Below are 14505 nucleotides of genomic sequence, written 5' to 3'. Positions count from 1 at the left end.
AATGCTCGATTCGATGGGATTCATGTCGGACAATCTGCGTGGCCCGATCATTCACTCAAACTGTCCGGAATGTTCTTCAGACCAACTGCAAACAATCGTGACACGGTGAAATGACATCGTTATTTGGGAACATGAAGTCCATGAATGGTGTTCAAGTAGCCGAACATAACCGAGGACCCAGTCGATTCCATGCAAACACAGCCTACACCATTATGGAGCCACCACCAGCTTCCAAAGTGCCTTGTTGACAACTTGAGTCCTTGGCTTTGTGGGGTTTGCGCAATACTCGAACCCTGTCATCGGCTCTTATCAACTGAAATCGGGACTCATCTGACTGAGCCAAGGTTTTCCAGTCGTCCAACCGATATGGTCCCGAACCCAGGAGAGGCACTTCAGACGACGTGCTGTTAGCAAATGCACTCGCGTAGGTCGTCTGCTGCTATAGCTCATTACCGGTAAATTTCACGGCACTGTTCTACGGATACGTTCGTCGTGTACGTCCCACACTGATTTCTGTTGTTATTTCACGCAGTGATGTTTGCTGGTAGCATTGACAACTCCTTGCAAACGCCACTGCTCTCGATCGTTAAATGAGTGGCCGTTGGCCACTGCTTTGTCCGTGGTGAGAGATATTGTCTGAAGTCTGGTATTCTCGCCACACTCTTGATACTCTGGATCTCGGAGTATTGAATTCTCTAACAATTTCCGAAACGGAATGTCGGATCCGTCTAGCTCCAACTAACGTATAGCATACATCTCAAACGCTTCAGTTCTTTACTTTTTGGCTTCCCACAGTCCATAATGCACTTGCGTACAATGCTGTGCTCCAGATGTACTTCCCCAGAAATTTCTTACACAAATTAAGACCTATGTTACATATGGGGTAGTAGCCTAAATTGTGCCAATTTCGAGATTTGATTTATCATAGGCTAAACAGTAAGTTACAAAATTGTTTAAACAATGGAATCCTCTGTTGCAACATTTTGTTCTTGGTATGTGATTTAAAGAAAGTACACTCTGAGAAAAATAAACAGGCTACACTTCATTTTCTAAATATCTGCAAGCGATACAAATTGGCCAACGGCCTTGCCGCAGTGGTAACACTGGTTCCCGTCAGATCACCGAAGTTAAGCGCTGTCGGGCTGGGCTAGCACGTGGATGGGTGACCATCCGGCCTGCCGAACGCTGTTGGCAAGAGAGGTGCACTCAGTCCTTGTGAAGTGAATTGAGCGGCTACTTGATTGAGAAGTTGCGGCTCCGGTCTCGTAAACTGTCATACGGCTGGGAGAGCGGTGTGCTGACCACATGCCCCTCCATATCCGCATCTAGTGACGCCTGTGGGCTGAGGATGACATGGTGGCCGATCGGTCCCGTTGGGCCTTCCAAGGCCTGTTCGGACGGAGATAAAAATTAGGATTTTGGCTTCCTAAATTCTGTCAGTGGCTGCATAAATTGTCCTACCGTATCGACTAGGACCCTGAAGTACTAGTTTAAGGAAATGTTCCACATTTTAATTCTTATTTCACTGTTGGGCAGACATAGCAGTATAACTTTTTCCCTCCTTTCCCATCTTGCACACTCTGTATGGATCAGCATTTTGCATTTCATATATCTGATCATTTCTTCTATCCGATCTTCTTCGGACAACTCGATGTACCATTTCTCTGTTTTACGAATGTGTTTCTGGGTTGGTTTCACCTTAGATCTGCAAAACACTTCCTTTGGGGGTTGGAACTGTAGTTCTACATTTCTTCCCCTTGAGCTTTCATCTGTTGCCTCACATTACCATGGATTTTTCTATATTGATACTATGGAGCAGTCAATTTGCTTCTGCAATATCGAACGCAAGTTTTCTTGCGCGTAGTCATGATTACACCGGACATCATCTCTTCACTTGTAAGAATATGCTCTTCCAATTCGTTGCGAAACACTTAACTGCGACCAAAAAATTTGTGTATGCCAGTTTGCATTTTCCGCATGGCCCTTAACTATTGATTAGACGCATTTGATATGCAAGCACATTCATTTAATTCATTATCCCCATTTAGATATATTGTTACAGCTAAATGCAGATCATCTCTGCACCACTTTCCATAACGCCCTTCTGTTGCCGTGATGTAATAAAAAATAATTTTTAATTACTAGCTTAGGTTAAAGAAGATTTTAGAAAATTCATCACATCATTTCTAAAAATTATGTTGTACTAATAAAGCCAAACGCATTTTTAAAGCTCACTATTCCAACAAGTTTCTCAAATTGTAGCGCTACAGTATCGGAAACTTACAGCGGTACATTATAGGCAACGTCGCCATTTTATGTTTGTCAGTTTATTTATTACTAACGAACCACAACTAATACAGATTATTTCAGTGTGTATTCACTTCGAAATAGAAAATGGTTAGGTTATAACAGTAATTCTCTCCGCCAAGTACACAAAAAGTTAGATGAAAACTACAAGAAAATCAGTGCCTACGTAGTTACGTTTTTCTGGACGCAAATTGAGTCTCAACTTTATCTCCGATAAGAATGGAAGCTGAAGTAAGGAATTAAAGTTTGTGCCAAAGCCAGGACTTCAACTCAGGTCTCCTGTTTACTAGGCAGACGTGTTATTCACTTCACCATCCTGGCATTGTAATAAACTCACTTGCACTGATTACCCTAGTCGTTTGCCATCTCTAACACAAAGGTCAATTCACAATCAAGCCCATCTTGATTTTAATTCATTATATCGGCTTCTGTCCATATCGAAGACAAAGCTGAGACTCATTATGTCTCCAGGAAAATGTAATTACATCAGATCAATAAGTCACCTACGCCTGAGATGCAGGCAGGATTTCCAAATTACCTACAAAGCTGGGTTTTTATTCCAGTATTGGAGAGGCTCGGCATTACTGACGATTTAAGAAGGGGAAAATCAAGATGGGCTGAGGTGTGAATTGAAGTTTGTGTTAGGGAGGGCATTGAACTAGGGTAGTCGGTGCAGCTATGTTTGCCACAGTGCCAGGGTGGTATAGTGGATAATACATCTGCCTCCTAAACACGAGACCTGAATCAAAGTCCTGGCCTTGGCACAAATTTCAGTTCATTGCTGCAGCTTCTATCCGTACCGAAAATCAACGCTGTCTTCAAACAATTTGTTCCTAAACACACAGAGCTCTTAGGTAACAATACGGCTCCAAGAAGCACTTATTTCACGCTGACCTCAGTAAATATCTTGTAATACTAGACGTACGATTTTTATAGCAGTCTTACTAATTAGTAGCCATACAATATAAGTTACCATCCCCTATTAGCAGACTTATTTTGGCACGAATGCACTCTTTGCCTGTACTACTCTGCTTGCTTCGTTTGTCATACGTTATTTTGCTTCCAGTGTAGCAGAATTCCGTCAATTCGTCTACTTCGTGGTCCGCAAGTTTGATGTTAAATTTTTCGCTAATATCATTTGTGCTATTCGTCACTGCTTTTTAATCTTTCTCCCGTTTACTGACAATCCATATTCCATGCTCAGTATACCATTCCCGTCAGTATGTCCTGTAATTTTTCTTCGCTGTGACTGAGGATAGTAATTTCAGCGGATCTTATGAATGATACTTCCTGACAAATCTGGTATTGCCCGGTTATTCATTTCGCCAATTTTCTATCAGAAACGAAAACAAAAAATGAACAGTGTTTTTAGTGTAATATCGAAAAAATTTCATTTCCATGTAGTAATGAAAATACCTTCGAAATTTTGAAAGAGTCGTGTAAAGAAATATGCATAATGCACAAATGTGTTAGTACGGTATCCTACTTAATATACATGATATGCAAAATAAAAGTTCTCTGTAACGTTATTTAAGTCAGAATTTATTTATAAACAGTATTTCTAGTTAGATATCCAGAAGTTACGATGAATGAAATCTTGGGTGAGCCCACCGTTGAGCAAGCGACGTAAAGCTTTCCATAAGAAAACATGGAGATGTCATTCCACAGTATTAATAGACAGCCTGTATGACTTGTTAATCGTAATGGCAAATCGAAGTCTCACTGGAAACGGCATTCTCTTGAAGTGAGAGGGGAGATTTGTCGGAGTAAGGCGTATTCGTGGTACTTAACACAGTTTCATTCTCTCCCTTTCTAGTTAAGATGATCGCCTCAAGTACATTACCCAACATCTTCCTAACACACAGCATTATGCCATTCCAAAGTTTTGTCGGATCGAGGTTCGTAGTAAAGTAATTGGCGATGTGACATTCAGTAATAGGCGATGTGTTGGTTATTGCTTTCGTCCATAGCCGTTTGCGCTTCGCAGCTGACAGCTGTCGAAAGCGCTGCTAGGTGTCTGTGGTTCCCTGAAGTTGACTCAACTGTAGGGATGTCTTACAAGGGAACCTCCCCATCGCACCCCCCTCAGACTTAGTTATAAGTTGGCACAGTGGATAGGCCTTGAAAAACTGAACACACATCAGTCGAGAAAACAGGAAGAAGATGTGTGGAACTATGAAAAAAATAAACAAAATATACAAACTGAATAGTCCATGTGCAATATAGGAACATCAATGATAGCATGCGCTCAGTAGTGCGGTGGTCCCGTGGTTAGCGTGAGCAGCTGCGGAACTAAAGGTCCTTGGTTTAAGTCTTCCCGCGAGTGTAAATTTTACTTTCTTTATTTTCGCAAAGTTATGCTCTGTCGTTCGTTCATTGACGTCTCTCTTCACTGTAATAAGTTTGGTGTCTGTGTTTTGCGACCGCACCGCAAAACCGTGCGATTAGTAGACGAAAGGACGTGCCTCTCCAATGGGAACCGAAAACATTTGATCGCAAGGTCATAGGTCAACCGATTTCTCCACAGGAAAACACGTCTGATATATTCTATACGACACTGGTGACGGCATGTGCGTCACATGACAAGAATATGTTGTCGACCCACCTAACTTCTACACTTCGCGTATGGGTAAAAAGATTCTTCTACCTTGCCCGATTTAGGCTTTCTCGTGGATGTGATAATCACTCCCAAAAAAGTGATGAAAACATAAGAGTTTGTCACATAAACTGCAACAAATGAATGCAACAGTTTCACAGTCGCACAGTTTTCTCTGTGCTCTGTCAAAACATATTTTTAACGTTTTCAAATTTTCCGTGTGTAGACCGTCAAATCCTGCATATGTCCAAGCAAATCTGAACATGTCCTGGAATTTTGGAGAGCGAAGTTGATTATGTGTGAGTGCTTGAACTTAGATAATTGTCTGAAAATAAAAAAATAAATTTCTCACTCGAGGGAAAACTTGAACCAAGGGTCTAGTTCCGCAGTTGCTCACGCTAACCACAGGACCACGGTGCTCCTAGGCCCATATCACCCTTGATGTTGCCTATCTTGCGCATGGACTATTCAGTTTGTATATTTTGCTTATTTTCTTCATAGTTCCACACAACTTCTTCCTGTTTTCTCGATTGGTGTGTGTTCAGTTTTTCAAGGCCTATCCACTGTGCCAACTTATAACTAAATCTGAAAGGGGTGTGATGGGGAGGTTCCCTTGTTAGTAGTAAAGAGTAACTGTATTAAAACGTTACGCATGATGCAGAATTTTTTCACGCATCTCATTGTTTACGATGTAGTATCTCCCGAACTATGGTAGCTACGTGGTTCTAACCCCACATCGACAGTTGCCTGACAGTAACGTGTATGTTTACCAAGTTTGTTGAAATCAGTGCAGTGGTTTAGGAGGAGATGCGGAACATAAGAGATGCAATCAAAAAGTAAACTGAGTTTTTTATTTCGCAAGCTTTATACATCTGATTTACAGAACTTTTTTTCTTGTTCGTAACGTGTTTCTGGTTTATGTTTGCATTTTCAGCTGTTTTGAGTATTTAGTTTACTGTTGACAGTGGAAAAGGTTATACGTGTTTTCGAGTGCTCGACAAATTTTTAGTTAGGAAAAAGATGGATCAAAGAATTTATTTTAAATTTAGCTTGAAAACCTGGAATAAAGTGCAGTACCCCTCATTCGAAATGTTGGCTGAGGCTTTTGGCGAACCTACTATCAGTAAGAAGAATTTACCACTGGTGTAAACGTTTCAAAGAGGTTCGAGAAGGCGTTGAAGACGACGACCGTACTAGAAGCCCTAGTACATCAACTACTGACGGCCGTGTACAAGAGTAAAGAAAATGGTTCTGGAAAATCGGCAAAACGTAATCAGAGAGGTTGCTGATGATGTCAGCATGTTTTGTGGCTCATATCAAGCAATTTTTTCGGATGTTTTGAGCTTTAAATGTGTAACAGCAAAGTTTTTTTCGTAATCAGAGAGGTTGCTGATGATGTCAGCATGTTTTGTGGCTCATATCAAGCAATTTTTTCGGATGTTTTGAGCTTTAAATGTGTAACAGCAAAGTTTTTTCGAAATTGGTGAATTTTGACTAAGAACGACGTCGCGTAGACGTCATTCAGGAACTGCTTAATGAATTCGACAACGATCTAGAACTTCTAAAGAAGGTTGTAACAGGTAACGAAACACGGATATACGGGTATGATGTCGAAACGAAGACCCAGTCGTCCCAATGAAAACTGCCTGAAGAGCCAAGACCGAAAAAAATTCAAGTGCGAATACGTTTGAAGATGCTTCGCACTGTTTTCTTCTATTACAATGGAACAGTGCATCACGAGTTCCTGCCTTATAGTCGTACGGTCAGTAAGGAATACTACCTAGAAGTTATGCGCCGTTTGTGTGAAGCAATCCGAAGAAAACGACCGGAATTGGGGCAAAACCAGTCGCGGACACTGGGTCCCTATAATGTTCCCGCTCACACATCAGTGCTTGTTCGTGATTTTTTGGCAAAAACAAAAACGTTATGTAGCTTCAGCCACCGTATTCGCCGGACGTGGCCCCCTGCGACCGATTTCTATTCCCGAGGCGGAAGAGAACCACGAAAGGACGTCGTTTTGCTACCATTGATGAGCTAAAACAGAATTGCTGAAAGAGCTGAACACCATAACGAAAAGTGAGTTCCGGAAATGTTCCCGGTATTGGAAAAAGCGCTGGCGCAAGTGTGTTGTATGTGAGGGAGATTGCTTTGAAGGGGATAAAGTTGATTTTGATGAATAAACAAGAATATTTCAAGAAAAACAAAAATTGTCACCGTTTTTATCACACCTTGTACAAATATACGTACATCCATTTTTATAATATAGATTGACTTTTTCACCTTGAATTTTAGCCGCACTGTTTCTACTCCTATACAGCTGTAAATTAAGTAGCCGTTGTGTAGCAAATTTGAGTTGACGAGCATGTCTTTTAAAACAGTGTCGCAAGCGCGATTTACGTTTGATCGCAGCTGATGGTTACAGTTGACCAGTAGATGCAATGAGCGCAGCGCTCCGAACGTCCCTCGCAGATCCTCTCTGGTGAGCTGACGACTGGTGTGCGTGGTCGGGGCCATTGGCCCCATTACTACCGCCAGCCGCGCCGTGCCGTGCCTACTAGAATCCGCCAGTCATGTTTACAAAAGGAAGGGGGGGGGGGAGGGGCTGGAGGGGAGGCGGAAGCCCGCAGCGGTAGGTGGTCGCAGCTGCCACGCTGTGCCGAGTTCCAGACGGAGATAACCGCTGACGCAGTACTCGTCTCTGGGCCTCCCGTTTTCGCCAAGGCTTGTATCGTACAGCTGAAGATGCGCCGTTTCTCGCCACGGCCGTGTAGCAATCGTTCGATTACCTCACAAATACAGTCATCGTTTCTGTCGACCAGCTGCAAGCGGGTGGGGGCAAACTGTGCCGCAAGTACTATCCTGGCGCCAGGAAAAGTCTCAGCAGCTTATAGTTGTTGTATACGACTTCGTACACGACGTTAAGGAGAGGTGGGATACAGAGTGGTGAGGCAGCTGTCGTTGTATGGAAGCTAGACAGGAACAGAAATGCTTAGTGAACAAGTTAACACAACAAATAGAGGGTTTGCGTAACTTGTATTTCTCTAAGTGTCCGAAAACTCATTGCAAATAATGCAGCAAGAACTAGAATCCAACTCATAGAATAGCAACTGAGATGGGACTCGCTGTAATAAGCACGAAGATGCTGTCATAGTGAAAAGGCTCCAGGTACAAGTGGATTGAATGGCTGCCGCCGGCGGCGGAGTGCGTCATAGTCCAGCCACTAGAGGCGTGGCCCAGCACAAGCGCCACTGGGTCCCATAGATACCGCGCGACTGCTATTGGCGTCAGAGGGGAACTTGCAATTCCAAATGGCTCTGAGCACTATGAGACTTAACTTCTGAGGTCATCAGTCCCCTAGAACTTAGAACTACTTAAACCTAACTAACCTAAGGACATCACACACATCCATGCCCGAGCAAGATTCGAACCTGCGACCGTAGCAGTCGCGCGGTTCCGCACTGAAGCGCCTAGAACCGCACGGCCACACCGGCCGGCGAACTTGCAATTCCGTTGCCAACTGTGACGTCCGTGGGGTCGTATCGATGAGTGATACCACAATAGTGTTATCTGTTGGCGCTAACGACACAGTTTAGACAACCACCATTGCTCTTTCATGACACGTAACAATGAGACATCTGGTGTGTTCGCCGCTAGGACTATTGTTGTTGCCACCCGTTGTCCTCTTGTGTGTCGAGGTTTCAGTAAAGGGAGACAAGTAGGTCGCCAGCTGGTGGAGTCTATGTCTGCACTGGTATGAATGAGTTTTTGACGCCCCAAATCGGCGGCGATCAGACTCTTGGAAGAACGTCGGTCACCCCTAGGGCTCTGCGAAGGCGACTTGACACCCTTTCCTCAGTTACTTCTGGTCATCCTGTGTGGCGGTTCATGCGTCTGGAAACATTGTCTGTGGAATATTTAGATCCACACTAGACATTGTATAGTATGCGTGTGAAATCTTATGTGACTCAACTGCTAAGGTCATGAGTCCCTAAGCTTACACACTACTTAACCGAAATCATGCTAAGCACAAACACACACACACCCATGCCCGAGGGAGGACTCGAACCTCCGCCGGGACCAGCCGCACAGTCCACACACTAGACATTGTTGAGCTTCGAAACACGAATTCTTTTGTCATCTAAGATATGTTATGGCCCCACACATCATGCACCGACTATCATCCCACGTTCGAAATATACTGAAGCGCCAAAGAAACTGGAGTAGGTCTGCGTATTCAAATACAGAGATATGAAAACAGGCGGAAGACAACGCTGCGGTCGCCAACGCCTACATAAGACAAGTGTCTGTCGCAGTTGTTAGATCGGTTACTGCTGCTACAATGGCAGGTTATCAAGATGTGGGTGAGTTTGAACGTGGTGTTATAGTAGGCGCACGAGCGGTGGGGCATAGCATCTCGGAGGTAGCGATGAAGTGGGGATTTTCCCGTACGACCATTTCACGAGTGTACCGAGAATATCAGGAATCCGGTAAAACATCAAATCTCCTACATCGCTACGGCGGCAAAAAGATCCTGCAATAACGGCACCAACGACGCCCGTAGAGAACCGTTCAAAGTGACAGAAGTGCAACTCTTCCCCAAGTTGCTGCAGATTTCAGTGCTGTGCCATCACCAAGTGTCAGCGTGCGAATCTTTCAACGGAAGATCATCGATATGGGCTTTCGGATCCGAAGGCCCTCTCTTGTACCCTTGATGTCTGCATGACACAAAGCTTTACGCCTCATCTGGGCTCGCCAACACCGACATTGGACTGTTGATGGCTGGAAACCTGTTGGCTGGAAACATATTGCCTGATCGGACGAGTCTCGTCTCAAATTTTATTGAGCGGATGGACGTGTACGGACATGGAGACGACCTCATGAATCCATGGACCCTGTATGTCAGCAGGGGTTATTCAAGCTGGTGGGGGCTCTGCAAAGGTGTGGGGCGTATGTACTTAGAGTGATATAGGACCCCCGATACGTCTAGATACGACTCTGACTAGTAACACGTACGTAAGCGTCCTGTCTGATCACCTACATTCATTCATGTCCATTGTGCATTCCGACGAACTTGGGCAATTCCAGCAGGAGAATGCGACACCACGTACGTCCAGAATTGGTACAGAGTGGCTCCAGGAACACTCTTATGCGTTTAAACACTTCCGCTGGCCACCAAACGCCCCAGAAATGAACATTATTGAGCAAGTCTGCGATGCCTTGCAGCGTGCTTTTCAGAAGAGATGTCCACTCCCTCGTACTCTTACGGATTTATGGACAGCCCTGCAGGATTCATGGTGTGAATTCCCTCCAGCACTACTTCAGACATTAGGCGAATCCAAGCCACGTCGTGTTGCGGCACTTGTGCGTGCTCGCGGGGGCCCTATACGCTATTAGGCAGGGTGTACCAGTTTCTTCGGCTCTTGAATGTAGATTAATACGCGCCGCGCTGCCGTAATTACATCTATTAGGTTGGTGCGTAAATTGGTAGTGATTTTGTTTTCCATGTTGGTGTTCCCTGGTTGTCATGGGTTTGTTTATCGATTGTCATTTTTTATTTTTTAGTTGACTGTTTCTGTTTGAGTTTACATATTTTCGCTTTATCATTTAGACGTAGTGAGTGTAGCTGTGGGCGCTATAAAATGGAGTGCCAAATGGAGAATTCGAAACATTTCCGACATATTCTTCTGATTGAGTTCAGTAAAGTGATCCAGAAACATTTGTGCCGTATACGGGAATAATGGCATTGGATAAAGCACGGAAAAAATGATTTTCTTGTTTTAAGCAGGATCCTTTTGACGTTAGCGATTATTCACGTTCTGGAAGAACTGCGGGGTTTGATGAAGGCCGTTTGAACGCATTAATCAACTATGACCCAAATTAGTGTACTCGAGAACTGGCAAATGTGATAAACTGTGATCATTTCACCATCATGCGATATTTGCATACAGTGGGGAAAGTTCAAAAATTATGTACCGCATGCTCTAAGCCAAAATCACAAAAATCAACGGTTGTCGTTGTGGGCATCTTCGCTTGTTCGGCATCAATTGGCTCGTGAGCAACATCGACCGTTCCTATCCCGTATTGTAATAGGTGACGAGAAATGGTGTCTTTATGCTAACATGAGATTACGAAAGGAATGACTTGAGCCCAAACAAAGCAACAACTTCCCGTACGAAGACCTGCCAGCATTCACAAAAGATAAAATTGTGGCTGGCTGGTTCAAATGGCTCTGAGCACTATGGGACTTAACATCTGTGGTCATCAGTCCCCTAGAACTTAGAACTACTTAAACCTAACTAACCTAAGGACATCACACACATCCATGCCCGAGGCAGGATGTGAACCTGCGACCGTAGCGATCACGCGGTTCCAGACTGAAGCGCCTTTAACCGCACGGCCACACCGGCCGGCTATAAAATTGTGCATCTGGTGGAAAAGCGACGGCATGGTGTACTACGAATTGGTTCCCTGAGGTGTAAAGATCACTGCTGACATTTTTTGTCAACAACTGAGATGTCTTGCAGACGCAATCCAAAAACTTTCTGCTAGACTGACAAAAAACACTGTATGGGGGTTGGGCTGGGAAGCCATTCCGCACCCATCTTATTCACCTGATCTTGCACCGTTAGATCTTCACCTTTTCCGCTCTCTGTCTAACAATCTTCAAGGAACTTCCTAACCAATTGAAAATGCATTCCGATCATGGTTTGACGAGTTCTTCGCCTCAAAACCACGTGATTTCTAGAGTCACGGGATCGAAAACTTACCCCATCGTTGGCAGAATGTAAATATTGAAGGAGAATATATTGTTGCACTATAAAAGTCTCTGTTTTGTGCTTCTGTTGTTCGTATTAAACTTACGGAAAAACGCTACGAACTTACCCACGACCCCAGTCTACATCTACATGGTTACTCCGCAGTTCACAGTTAAGTGCCTGGCAGAGGGTTCATCGAACCACCTACAGGCTATTTCTCTACCGTTCCACTGTCGAACAGCGCGGAAAAAATGAACACTATTGCTGTGCGAGGTCTGGTTTCACTTACTTTATCGATGATCGTTTCTCCCTTTGTGGGTGGGTGCCAACAAAATATTTTCGCACCCGGGGGAGAAAGTTGGTGATTGAAGTTTCATGAGGTGATCCTGTCGCAACGGAAAACACCTTTGTTTAAGTGTTTGCCACCCCAATTCGCGTATCATATCCGTTGAACTCTCACCTCTGTTTCGCAATAATACAAAAGGAGACTCGCTTTTTTGGGCTTCTTCGATGTCATTCGCCAGCTTTATCTGGTGCGGATGCCACGCTGACCAGCAATACTCCAGAAAAGGACGGAGAAGAGTAGTTTAGGCAGTAACTTCAGTAGACTTGTTAGTCGTAACTGCTCGCAAGATATTTATTGCTCTTTCGCATTATAATGGTATTAGTCTGTGCTGGTAGATTCCTTAATGCATTCCGGATGGGATAGCTAATGGGCTTGCATCGCTTTTCATTATTTCTCGTTTTTAAAATAAGCCATAACAGGCCGAACCGATAATGTTTGTTTTTATTATTAATTTATGACCGTGACTAGGCATTTGTGAATTCTTCACTCAGTGCGTGAAAGAAAGCTGCTAGCGTGCATTGGGTTCATACAACTTCTCTACATTGTAACGATAAACGGCAAGGAGAGAAAGTGAAATACCGTCCACGTAAAAGCCCTTACCAAGGGGTTACATGAACATCTTACTCTCGGTTTGACGAAGATCGTATAGCTGCCGTAGTATTTGACCGTAGAATTTTTATTTGGCCACAGTGTTCCTTGTTATAATCTTATGGAAGTTCCAGTTACGCATTATCAGGTGCGAATGACCACGAACACCTCAGCACCGGAAGCAACATTTACCTATCCGCAACGAACGTTATTACCACTAGAAATTAAAATCGTTGAGGAGAGGTGTCTTCGATGCATCTAAGTGATCGATCTGTGAACAGCAAGGGAATGAATGCAGAACCGTGCCGAGTAGACGTGTCGTACGTAGTATGACACGTTCATAATATAATGGGAATAAATGCATTGGTATCTGCCGCAGCATTTCGTCACCGTCGTATTAGGTTGCAGGAGATATACTCAGATTTCACCGAAGGAAGAGATTAACATTCCAACTGGCTTGTGGCGTGAACGGGTAAGGTGTTCTGTATCTGCTCAGGGGCTGCTATATGCCAGACTTGTGAGACGAGATTAAAGGCAAGCCTGTTATCTCACAGCGCTTCATACACTCAGTCGCCTACGGGGAGGGCTAGGCGGAAGGAGGGAGGGGAATGAGCTTAAGGTCCCGTCGACGACCAAGTCATTACAGACCGAACACAGGTTTAGACAGGGGAAGGATGAGGGAAGGAGTCAGCCGTACTATTTCAAAGGAATCATCATAGCTTTAAAAAAACGATATATTGCCAACTGGAAGTATGCGACCTTTGCATGTGGCGATATGATGTACAGTCATTGAAATGTGGTAAACGACTGTATGAAGTTTAATTGTGGATAATCAATATGAACATAAATGGTTCAAATGGCTCTGAGCACAATCGGACTTAACATCTGAGGTCATCAGTCCCCTAGAACTTAGAACTACTTAAACCTAGCTAACCTAAGCACATCAGACACATCCATGCCCGAGGCAGGATTCGAACCTGCGACCGTAGCGGTCGCGCGGTTCCAGACTGTAGCGCCTAGAACCGCTCGGCCACACCGGCCGGCAATATGAACATAGCAACTATTTCCAAAAACCGGTAATTGTAGGAACCATTATGGCATTTGCCCTAAGAAACTTCGGTAAACCATAGGAAACCTAAGTCTGGATGACGGGGATTTCAAGTGCCGTCCTCCAGAGTGCGAATCCACCGTGCCCGGTGTGACGGAAGAAGGGGGCGACACGCCGTTTACAGCGGTACTGAGAGCAAATGGACGCCAGTTTCTGCTTTTATACTCGAGTGTATATTTATGGGAGCTGCATTTGTTTTTTGCGTTCTTCTTCGCATTGGTATTAGCATGGGTTCTCTTTTATGTGAAAAATCTGAACATGGCCCAAATCTGTGACGCCAAGAATTATTGTGAAAGTTTATTCTTTTGTCATCATAATAAATTTCTGTCACTGAAAAGGCACTGCAATGTATACTAACTATATTTCTTTCTTATTTATAGGTGAGATGTGCAACTGTGCAGTAGCAAATTGCCAGTGTGCTTGCCGAGAACAAATATATCTGATTTGACCACGAACGAGTCTTCATACCCGTTAGTCATTTGGGTAAGTCGGCAATTTGTATCATAAAATTTTCGGGACAGTTTACGCTCTTGTGCGTCAGTACATATGGAAACATTCCTGACATGCAGTGTATTTGTGTCAGTGTTGTCCTTGGCTTCTCAACTTCCTATTGTTATTTTCGTCGTGATGGATCGAATTGTTAACCTAAAGTTTCGGGAGACCGATGTAGTTATAATTATACTTTCGCTACTTGAGACCACTCCCAAGAGTGATAGTAAGACAGTGAAACTTTGTGAAAACATTTGTAAAGAGATACTGAAGACAATAAACCTTTGAAAGAAACGCATTGTAATTCTCACATGAG

The 14505-nt window shown here is 43.9% G+C and overlaps 1 long non-coding RNA gene and 1 pseudogene across 1 annotated transcript in view; both read left to right on the top strand.

Moving 5' to 3' along the window:
* Positions 1 to 14505, top strand: part of LOC124788075 — a 997098-nt gene that overhangs the window by 317242 nt on the left and 665351 nt on the right. The gene's annotated exons all lie outside the window — the stretch shown is intronic.
* On the top strand, positions 1077 to 1194 carry LOC124790246 (annotated as a pseudogene).

Source organism: Schistocerca piceifrons, chromosome 3 (assembly GCF_021461385.2).
Source record: "Schistocerca piceifrons isolate TAMUIC-IGC-003096 chromosome 3, iqSchPice1.1, whole genome shotgun sequence".
NCBI classification, from domain to species: Eukaryota; Metazoa; Arthropoda; class Insecta; order Orthoptera; family Acrididae; genus Schistocerca; species Schistocerca piceifrons.
This window is presented reverse-complemented; position numbering and strand designations above follow the sequence as displayed.